Below are 8862 nucleotides of genomic sequence, written 5' to 3' on the forward strand. Positions count from 1 at the left end.
TGGCTGGGGCATATCACTGCTTTTCTAAGATTCATTAATGTGCTTTGCTCAATAATGCACCAGCTTCTTAAGGTTCCCTGATTTGTGTGTCCAAAGAGGACCGAGACCCATTTCCTTCTTTTCTTTCCCTCTCCCCCATCATCTCCCAGATAGAGGTTTATTTCTGCCACCTATGGAAACTATTCTAGTTACTTTAAAATTCAGATGCTGCTCATTGTAATTTGGGGTTTTATTTTTTTTAATTATCTTTTACTAACACCTTAATTACTTATAGCTTACTAATTCTTTGATTGCACAGCAAACATCTGTCTTTTTGAATGGAGGTGGCAAGAGGTGCTCTTACTAATTCTCCAGAGGCACTGGCAGGCCAATACAGTTCTTAGGTTGTAACACTTTAAAGGAAAAGTATTATATTAATCCTCGACCATGCTATTAATACACTGAGTTAATACTTTCCACAAAACCTTCAGCAATAACAATTTAGTAACAAAGGGACTGGTCTATGTTTTAGTTACATGGGATGAGAGGCAGTTCCAGATTTTCCCGTTGGAGCACCACAGGCAGAAGGATGGCCCCGGGATGTGAGGCAAGCTCAGAAGTGTGGCTGGAAACTGCCCAGACTTCACTTGTAGGTTACAAAGGAATCCAGGGAAGGGAAATGAGTTTCTTTGAAAGGAGGGAGAGAAGAATATAGGGCAGAGCCTTGGGGTGCACTATTTCACCAGTGCAGGAAGAGTTAAAAGTATTTCTACTGTTATTTTTTTAAGTTAAGTGGTTCCTAAAACTAAAATCAATGTTTTATATAAGTTCAGTCTTCGTGGCTGCTGGAATTTTATATCTGATTCTGCTGTCCTCCAAATGATATTCTTGGAACATTTTCTTGAATCTCAGAGGTAAAAGATAAAGGCCAACCAGGACCTCCACCATTTGTTAAAATGTTTTCTGTAATCCATCCTGGTTTATGCTGCTCCTGGGCAGGCTGATTTTAATCCTCATGTGCAGTCTATTCTGACCCTCTGCCCACAAAGATAAGAGGAGTAAAGCTTTTACAATAATGGAATAGCCTATCTGAAAAGGATTCCACAAATCCTCCTGTAAGAGTCATACCAAAAAATCCAATTTAACAAAAACTTTAAACACATGGAGACACACACACAATACAATGTACCTCCAATCTAGGAGGCTCAAAGTGACTGAGGGCCAGGGAAGAAACAAAACTTGTATTCCAAAAAAACACACCACTTCAGAATGCAAGTCTTAATTCTGCGTTTTTTTAAAAACAGACACCCAACTAGTTACTAAATGAATAATAAGCTCTTTAGACTTCTTTTATTCCCCATTTGTTCTGGGTCTCAGACTAACAAAATATAACTTTTTTGTTTTACCTTATGAACCTCCCACTTTTTTCTAGCAAAAATGGCTAGCTTTGACAAACTCAATTTTGCTTTTTCTTCTCTTTTACGATATAGTACCATGATTTCAGAGTAAATTCAAAATTTTTTCTAATTTTAAGCTTGCTGCTTTATGCTTCTAGTATTACCCTGACTTCATGGAGAATTAATAAACAAACGAACACAAAAATCAGTCTAATGGTTCACCAACCAACAGCAAAACAGATAAAAGCAGTTTGTTTCTCCTGGGCAGATTTAACCAACATTATCACAATATCATTATCCTGTAAAGTACAGTGATCAGCTTCCCCCAAAGCAGCCACCGAACTACCTTCTCAAGCTATTAATCTCTTTCATTACCTACATTTTCATTCTCCTCTGTGTGCGCCCCTACTTGCCTTTTGGCTCATACAGTTACAGGCTCCAGCAATGAGACATAGCAGTACAGTCACACGCACCAAAGAAGTGAAAGTGCTAGTTGCACGTGTGTGGGCTTGACAGGAGAACCGTGGTGTGTGTGAGAGCTGTGAAGTTGTATAAAGAAATTTTTTTTAAATAAAATTATCTCTTGCCTTTGGAGAGAGCACTGCTTATTTATTCTATGGTGAATTCTTTCATAAAACCAAATATTGTTTGGTAACATAGTTCACCTCAACTCTAATTCATCTGTTTTAAATCTGGATCTTTATTTGTTGGATGCCTAGAGTACCTTTCATGTGTTCACAGATTTGGTCTTCATCCCTTTCTGACTCTACCACTTGCTGTATGACAATCTCCATCCTTCCTTCTTCTTTTGCACCAACTCAGTCACATATTCACAAAACGTTTGTATCTGCCTTTCATCCTTCACCTACCTGCCCTGGAACAACTTCATTTCCCACGTTCCCTGACTTCAAAGTCCTCTGGCTTCACCTTCCGCCTCGCACTGTAGTTATTAGTTTGCATGTCTCATTTTTGCTACCAGATGATAATTTCAAAGGTCAGAGCCAGGCCTGGCCTCATTTTTTATTACACAGAGCTTACATAATAGGTTCTGAATAATTATTTGTTGAATTTGAACTAATGTATTTCTCTCATCATCATCCAAGCTTCCTCCTACATGGATTCAAGTGAACTGAGTTACAGCACAAAATCTGAATACCTTTTGTAACATACATGACTGACCATATACCCTCCCCTGAAGTAGCTTTATTTCTAAGCATTAATCTCTTCCACTCCCAACTACAAGCCTAACCCATATATGTTTTAAGCCACATTGATTAAATAGCAATGTACCATATTATTTTTAAAGAATTAATCGTGTAATATTAAACAGATGACTTATCCTTTCTACTCTGTGTTTATCTCAGTGACTATGGGTAATTATACTCAATTAATGTTGGTTTTCTTTTTCAAGTTTTGGTTCCCCAAACCAATACTATCTTACGCTTCTGTGCTTGTGCACATTCTCTTCCTTCTGAGGGTCCTCCCTGCATTGATTGCACCACACAACATTCTTCCCCTTATGGCCTGTGCTGCATCCACACTAGTTTCTCCCGTTTTTACAACATTCCATAATGTAAGCTCCACACCTGTGCTCTTCTCTACTGGATCCTCAGCACCTAGGCAGTGCGTGGCACATACATTTCAATTACTATTTATTGAATGTATAAAAACATAAATGGGGTTTGCGATCATCACCTTTATGCCAAAAGAGCAGTTGACTCCACTTTGATCCTTTCAGCTGCAAGTAATGGAGGATTCAACTAACAGAGATCTGAACAATAAAGAATTGTATTACATCACACAACTAGGAGACCAAGGACAGGGCAGCTTTGGGTCGATTATTTCAGCTTCAGAATAACAGCTTCAAGCCTCCGGGCTCTTCTTTCCTTCTCTCTGCTCCTCATGCTCAATACACACGAGCAGGACCAACCCCTATAGCCACGGGATGACTGGAGCATTTCCCATATCACAGGTGGATGACAACATCCAGCTGACAACAGGTTGTTCCCTGCACTCAGCTCTTTGTATTCATGAGAAAACCCTTTCCCAGAAGCTCCTCAGCAAAATTACCCCCAGTACTATAGGCCAAGGTTGAGTTACATGCCCTACCCATTCCTAACCCAATCACTAGCGACAGGAATAAGACCAGCACAGTTAGACCAATTATCATTTATCTCTTGGAACTGGGAAGGAGCTCACTTTTCTTAAGTAAGAAAAGGAAAATAATAAAACAAAATCAGAGCTCTGCCAACAATAAAAAGTTGAGGGATAGGGAGAAATGAGAAATGACAAGGAAAAGGCTGTTAGGCAACCAAAAGAATATCAATACCATCATCATCATCAAAGATCAGAAATATTGTTGACCAGAACACATTTCCTATTTAAGTGAGTTATCAGGACTTGGATCTTTAAACAACAACTTACGCATAATTCTAAATACATTTGTTTAGGTAGGTAGCATGATATGTAAGAGCACAGGTTCTATTCTCATCTGACCTGACATCAACCAAAGTAGCTACACCATTTTTCTGCTTAATATATTAAGGCTCCACAAAATAATTTGGGAAAAAGGTTTTATGACTAAAAAAAAAAAAAACAATTTGAAAATCATTGATCTGGTTTGTATGATATTTTTCATATGAGCAATTGAGTCCCAGAGAGATTATATTAGGTTGGTGCAAAAGAAATTGCAGTTTAAAAGGTAAAAAATAATTGCGAAAACCACAATTACTTCTGAATCAGCCTAATATAATTCGTTTAAGTCATATATTGGCCAAATATCCTGGTAAAATAGGACATCTTCAGGAACCCAAGTCCTAGGGCAAAGGAAGAGACCAGATTGAGGACACTAATAACCAAAGATGAGGATGCTTGGTAATGGTTTTCTTGAGAGCCAGTTTTTAGGATACTTGGCATTAGGCTTCCAGGTGAAGGCAACACCTGAACAAAGGGGAGTATTCAAGGGTTAGGATAAGGCAGCAATTGTCCTATAATCCTTGATTTTCCAACTCTAACATCTCTTCTCCATCTGTTTGTAGCCTCTTCTTCCACCTGCTCCTTACATGTTAACCTGCCACCATCGCTTCCGTCCATATTTTTTGCCTCACATGTTTTCTTTCTTCAGCTTCGACTACCAATTTTTTGCTAATAAACAGTAAATTCTATTCCCGGTACTTCTCTCCCAAGCTTCGTATTTGAACTTGCAATCACTCCCTGATCATCTGCAACTAAGTACCTCACAAGCACCTCCAAATCTACACCTTTAAAAAATTACACCAAACACCTAGTGTCTCCTCACTCTCTACCCCTACTTGCTCCTCAGGTGTTCACAATGCCAGTAAACTATCTCCCCACCCGTGAAGAACCCAAGCCAGAAAACAGGCCAGCCATTGTTCAGCCCTCACTTTTCTCACTTTTCCTCACCCACACATCTGAGACCTTAAGACTGAAAATCCATCCTTGAGATATTTGAGCAGAAAGATAGAACGCTGATGACATCATAGACCATCCTGCCATCCCTGCACTGTCTACCTCCAACTCCACATTGCATGAGAAAAACACAAAACAATTAGATTAAGCTATTCTAGCTTGGATTTTGCTCTACATGCGGCCAAGCAAAAAAAGCCCAATTAATAAGGGATCAACACGAGAGAACTGGGAAAGATTGTCAACGAAGAATATAATAAAGCTCAGCCATCAGCATCACTATTCCAGTTTAAAATGTATCTAAAAGTCCTTCAGTAAGTCTCACTCGACCTCCCACTCAACACTTACAAGAACCAGAAAGAGAAAACTAGGGCTGACTCTAAATGTAGTCTAAGAATTTTGAAGGCATTTCAACTAACTTTGAGGTTGTTAAAGTAAGAATCAGAAATAATTTGTAACCTATGGGTCACTCTTTGCTACCAGAAGCATAGAAACAAGACTAAAAATAAGGTAGAAATATACCCTCCGCAACTATACCAGCCAATGCTTCTTTGTTTCCAAATAATAGAAATCCAACTCAAATTAGCATAAAAGTTCAAGCAGAGATTGATAGAGAGGCATGTATAATATTTCTAAGTCTCCGGCCCTCTTATGTTTTGACTCTATCTTTTCTCCTGTTGGCTCAATGATTTTGAGCTCTGTGTGGTGGCCCTTAGCAGCTCCAGGGTCACAGAGTCCTGGGCTTAAAGCAGAAGGAAAGAGCATCTATCTCTTTCTCTAGATGTACTGGAAATAGTGTATCTCATTGGCTCTACCTGGGTCACATCCCATCTTTGAGTGAGTGATTGTGACCAGTGGAACATTCAATGCCCTGACTTGCCATGTCAGAGCCACCTGCATCCTCCAAGAACCAGGGAAGGAACTCCTTCAAAAGCACAGGAACAGAGTGTAACAGAATCACTCATTGTCAGGTTCTACCAGCAGAGACAGCAAAGATATACAAAGCTACACCTTGGACACTTCCTCAATGAATCTAATTTTCTGAGCAGGCATTGCTTCAGGAAAATGGACTTTAGTGCTTCCCTGGGGAAGTACTATTATCAGCCCTGGGGAACAGAGAAGAGGGATTTCTCTCAAAGAAAAATTGAATTTGATACCAGAAAAAGAGAGAACACTTAGGGGATGGCAAAAATAATGGCCATTATACCTACTGTTGCCCTCAGGTTAGAAAGTCGGATTTTGCACGAATGGAGAACTGAGCGAGTCCCTCTCCTGTGTGGGTAATTTATTGTGAGAAACCACTCCGCAGATTGCTCAAACAATACTACATCTCTTTCTGCACACATCAGCAGGCTGCAACTTCAAGGAAACAACTAACTAGGATGATGGGGGAAAGGAGCCTGAGGGCAGCGAATTTCATCCTAAGCAGTGCAGTCCTCGGTGTAAAACTTGGAGGTTAGTAGAGAAAGGAAATAGATGCTGGGGATTATAATTCTCCATGTGCCACAATGATTCCTGGAGTCGGAGGTAGTGAAAATACAGTAAAATCCTGCCGCAGCGAGTCAGTGCCCACCACGTGAATGCCTACCTGACATCAGGAATCAAATTGGGAGCATTTCATGTCAAAAACAGGAGAATGATGACACATTTATCAGGTATGCACAAACAAAAAGCCAGGGACACATACCAATTAGAGACAAAGATTTAAATAGCACAAAGAGACAAACTTTTGTTGGCAAAAGAAACAAACTTGCATAAATCTTTATAAGGCAACAATATAGAGCATAAAATATATATAAGGAAAATTGATCAAAAATACTTTTTCAGATTGACAATAACAAAAATAAAATCACTACATTTCAAAACTTATCAGTAATGTAGTGTCAATATAATAGAGGATTGTTTCAGTCATTATTCAGTGAATAAACAAACTACCCAGGACAAAGATTTTAAAATCAGTTCTCTCTCTCCCTCTGTATTATCTCCACCAGCAACCTACTTGAAACTGAATCGCCTTGCAGGGTTCTGTTTGCAAAATGGTCTTTGTTCTACTTACTATAGTCTTTATTTTTCTTCTGCACTGAGCCCTAAGCTACATTCTATCTGCCACCTATTCAATTATTTATTTAATGTGACATTTTATTGACCTAATGTTTTGACTCAAATACATTTACTTTAAAGGGAAACTGATGGATAGGAAAATAAAAGATAGTGGTAAAAAACAGAAAGGCTCATCCCTGCCCTTGGAATTAGAGGACAGGACAAAAAAATGACATGAGTCAGATATGGAAGGTCCACTAGTTTGATGAGCTGTTGTAACAAAGGACCACAGACAGGGTAGCTTCAACCACTTCACCCACTGTTGGCTCTGTCCCTACTTGGATATCACGATACCTGCAGACAGGAGGTATACAAGTGTTTGTGTTTTTTGAATAGATATTAATTGGTGTTGAATAGTATAGTAACCATTTACTAATGCCACTTCTTCCCCACCAGACCAAAGGCCAACACCCCAAAAGTACATCTTTCTTCAGACACACATCACGCCTTTCCATTCTTGGAAAGTCTTACTTTGCTCCCACATGCAAATCCCTGATCTTTATTGGAATGGTGAGTCTCGACAGACTCCAATTCAAGACTTGCTTAGACTAGGACTCAAATCAAGTCATGTCAGCCCTGGTCAGGCACTGGCCCCTCCACGTGCATTATGGATCCACTTTATACAGCAGTAGAAATTCCTCAGTCCTCAAATAAATGATCGAACATCCTCCAAGTAGCCTTCTCTTCAAGCCTTAATATCTTCATAGATCAAGACCTATGATCAGAGAATCACTCCAATAAGGTACAAGAAGCCTGAGCAGTAAAGGGTTAACTCGGCCCTGTACATTCCAAAGAAAGGCCTGACCTCAGGAGGACTGGCCCTTGTCCTAGGTGACAACCTCTGAGCCCTTAGAATATCCTGCCTGATAAGTGTTTTTATGAGGTGTGATCCAAAAATATGGTGAATGCTTAAATTTTTAAAATGATTACAGTAAGAGACACATTGCCATTAATTCCCTCAAAATACTCCCCATCACTTCAAATACACTTATCCCATCACTCTTGCCACTTTCTGAAGCAGTTCTGGAAGTCCTCTTTTGTGAGTGTCTTTAGTCGCACTGTCGTGGCTGCCTCGATGTCCTGAATCGATTCAAAATGTTTACCTTTCATGGTCATTTTGACTTTTGGGAAGAGCCAGAAGTTGCACAGTGCCAGTTCCAGTAAATAAGGGGTATGAGGAAACACCATAATGTTTTTATTTGACAGAAATTGCCATACGAGAGCAATGTGTGACACGGAACACTGTCATGATAGAGAATGAAGCAAAAACACTCACAAAAGAGGACTTCCAGAGTTGCTTCATAAAGTGGCAAGAACGATGGGATAAGTGAGTTCAAAGTGAGGAGGGAGGTATTTTGAGGGGGATTATGTCAATGTGTCTTTTACTGTAATAAATTTTGTAATATAAATATTCACTGTATTTTTTAATCATACCTCATATATTTCTGAGGCTTTGGGCCAGGCTGTATCCATTTGGCCACACGGTTTATGCTAACAATGTGACTTATGATAAATGCCCTTTTTTGTCTGCCTGAGGTCCTGGGCCACATTGTACCATTCTGACCTCAGAGGGGTTGGAAACTGAGTCACTGGGGTCAGTCACGTGGGTGCGGCATGCCTATGAGACTGATCTGAAATGTTATTAAGCTAAAAACCCTGGACACCAAGACTCAGGTAAGCTCCCCGGGGTGGCAATACTTCGCACATACTGTCATACATCATTTGCTGGGGAAGGACTTCTCCAAGCTTACTTCTCTCGGACCTCACCCTTTCACCTTTTACCTTTGCTGATTTTAATCTGTATCCTTTCCCTGTAATAAACCGTAAGTGTAACAGCTTTTCTGAATCCTGTATGTCCTCATAGCAAGATTACCAAGTCTGAGCACCATCTTGGGAGCTCTGGTTCAGGGCCACTTTGAGTGAATACCAAAGTCAGTGAGAGAAGCCAATTGTTTTAACT

Source organism: Rhinolophus hipposideros, assembly GCF_964194185.1.
Source record: "Rhinolophus hipposideros genome assembly, chromosome: 5".
NCBI classification, from domain to species: Eukaryota; Metazoa; Chordata; class Mammalia; order Chiroptera; family Rhinolophidae; genus Rhinolophus; species Rhinolophus hipposideros.